This window comes from Hyla sarda, chromosome 1 (assembly GCF_029499605.1).
Source record: "Hyla sarda isolate aHylSar1 chromosome 1, aHylSar1.hap1, whole genome shotgun sequence".
Taxonomy (NCBI): Eukaryota; Metazoa; Chordata; class Amphibia; order Anura; family Hylidae; genus Hyla; species Hyla sarda.
The window spans coordinates 617,163,017-617,166,015 of NC_079189.1; the positions used below are offsets into that span (position 1 = coordinate 617,163,017).

General features: G+C 42.4%; 1 non-coding gene across 1 annotated transcript; it reads left to right on the forward strand.

Moving 5' to 3' along the window:
* The first annotated feature begins 2,184 nt into the window (after positions 1 to 2,184).
* On the forward strand, positions 2,185 to 2,260 carry TRNAF-AAA (transfer RNA phenylalanine (anticodon AAA)). The gene has a single exon. It is a non-coding gene; the product is annotated as a tRNA-Phe (tRNA).
* Positions 2,261 to 2,999: the final 739 nt, after the last annotated feature.

Consider the following 2,999-nt stretch of genomic DNA (forward strand, 5'->3'; position numbering starts at 1 on the left):
ATAGATACAACTTCAGTTGTAGTAGATAATACTTAGTGCACCAATGAGTAATAAGTCTTTGAAAGGGAAATATTAGATTTACAGAGGCATCATTAATTCTGGGGGCACAGCGGCTTTAAGAATTCTTTGGGGCACAGAGGTACAATTAGTCAGTACAGGACACGATGTATTTGGGGGCATAGCATGTTATATTGCAGGGGAATAGTGTGTGGCAGTAATATACCAGGGGTCCAGTGTGCGGCAGTATTATATTCAGAGGGTACAGTGTGTGGCAGTATTATATTCAGGGGTACAGTGTGTGGCAGGATTATATTCAGGGGTACAGTGTGTGGCAGGATTATATTCAGGGGTACAGTGTGTGGCAGGATTATGTTCAGGGGTACAGTGTGTGGCAGGATTATATTCAGGGGTACAGTGTGTGGCAGGATTATATTCAGGGGTACAGTGTGTGGCAGGATTATATTCAGGGGTACAGTGTGTTGCAGTATTATATTCAGGGGTACAGTGTGTGGTAGTATTGTATTCAGAGGGTACAGTGTGTGGCAGTATTATATTCAGGGGTGCAGTGTGTTGCAGTATTATATTCAGGGGTGCAGTGTGTTGCAGGATTATATTCAGGGGTACAGTGTGTGGCAGGATTATATTCAGGGGTACAGTGTGTGGCAGTATTATATTCAGGGGTGCAGTGTGTTGCAGTATTATATTCAGGGGTACAGTGTGTTGCAGTATTATATTCAGGGGTACAGTGTGTGGCAGGATTATATTCAGGGGTACAGTGTGTGGCAGGATTATATTCAGCGGTACAGTGTGTGGTAGTATTGTATTCAGAGGGTACAGTGTGTGGCAGCATTATATTCAGGGCTGCAGTGTGTGGCAGTATTATATTCAGAGGGTACAGTGTGTTGCAGTATTATATTCAGGGGTACAGTGTGTTGCAGTATTATATTCAGGGGTACAGTGTGTTGCAGTATTATATTCAGCGGTACAGTGTGTGGTAGTATTGTATTCAGAGGGTACAGTGTGTGGCAGCATTATATTCAGGGGTGCAGTGTGTTGCAGTATTATATTCAGGGGTATAGTGTGTGGCAATATTCAGGTCCACACTTCAGTCGCTCGTGTGCTCTTTCCTTAATGGCACTGAGGTCGCTACTAGGTGTGAACCAGGCCTTACCACTCACATTGGACCTTTACTGGATGGCAGATCTGAATATGCAGACCCTAACTAAAAATAGTTGAGTACCCCTGATCTATAGACTGTGTGTGTGGGGGGTATATAGTGTGAGGCAGGAAAATGGATGTGCAATGTGAATGTGAGATATATTTCTATGCTGTCTATACGTACATGCCACAGACATGGCGCTGTGATGAACAAATACTTTGAGTGTGTTAATTAATATACTTGCATCTTCATCCTGCAGCGCTTCCTCCAAAGAGGATATGACGAAACAAGGTCCCAGGCGGACAAAAAGAGAATAGTTCTCAGGGTACAGGGGGAGCTGGCGGCCAGCGGGATGAGGCACACGGAACTGGCCATTGTGAAGAAATGGTCAGATCTGAAGAGGAGGAATATGGATCGGATCTCTAAGATCAGGGACCGGCATTTCCCAGGTACAATGCTTACATTACAGTGTTGGCGAGAGAAACAAATGTACTTGTGGTGACCACGGGGTGTTGCAGTGGATGTAGCAGGGTCAAGTGGTATTAACCCCAGGGGCAAGATGTTTTTTACCCCTTAGCGTTCGTGACGCCAGGCTGTTTTATTTTTCTGTATAGGGACCGCAGACAACCAGCCCAAAAACAGCATGCAATGAATGAATGTCCACAGCAAGGGTTTTGAAGAAACTGGAACTTTTACATGCAATATGCAGGACACAGTTTTTATAATAATGCAGTTTCCTCAGAGGCAACCGGGACACAGGATACCTCACAGGCTTGCTGGGACTTGTAGTTATTGGTAAAATGCAGCAGGCCACTGTGCTACTAATATATTCTTTAGCTGAGTAGAGATATTTGTAACTCACGGTTTAGAAGTGGCTGCTGGTCTTCAGGCTTTGGCCTAGATGAGATGGATTTGCAGTATACAGGACTTTGTGCTTTCTTTAGGTGCAGGTCTCAAGAGAGCTAACAGAGAGACTACAGCCCCTTATGTTCAATCAATATATCAATTTAGACACGATAGTTGCCATCTCTGTGGTGCAATTGGTTAGCACATTCAGGCCAAAATCCTGAAAGGTTGGTGGTTCAAATCCACCCAGAGATAATATCATCCTAAATGGATATAAAATCAGACAGAGTTTGGTTGTAGTCATTTAATTCCCCTTAGAAAACAACCTTGTCCCTGTATAATTTATTTTTTATATTTTTTTTAAGGGATATTTAAAAACTTGAAGCAAATGATGATTTTTCTTTATGGCATAATGTGTTAAATACTGTATTTACCACTATGTATATTCTTAAAAATGTCTGTAACAACATTTTCATTTTCTTAAACTAAATTCTGTGTATATTTATGTATTCCATAGGTTCCTCGCCAGTGGTGAGTCATTTGCCTCCTTGTATTTCCAGTTCCGCATGGGCATATCCACCATTGTCAAAATTGTTAGGGAAACATGAGGCACTCTGGAAGGTGTTGCAGCCATTGTACATGCCACAGCCAACAGAAGACATCTGGCTCCAGTCTGCGGAAGGTTTCAAGTGCAATGCCAATTACATTGGAGCCCTGGATGGAAAACACATTCGTAATTACCAACCAGCACACAGAGGGTCCTTGTTTTATAATTATAAGCACTTTTTTCCCATAATTCTCATGGCTATATCAGATGCCACTTATACATTTCTGGCTGTGTATATAGGGGCATATGGCCAGAATAATAACTCAAGGGTATATAAAGAGTCCAATATGGGTAAAGCCCTAAACATCTCTAGGTGCACATTTGAACATCAATGTTCTATGATGTCTCAGGCATTTTTCAATACAAAGTACATATGCTTCCTGTCCC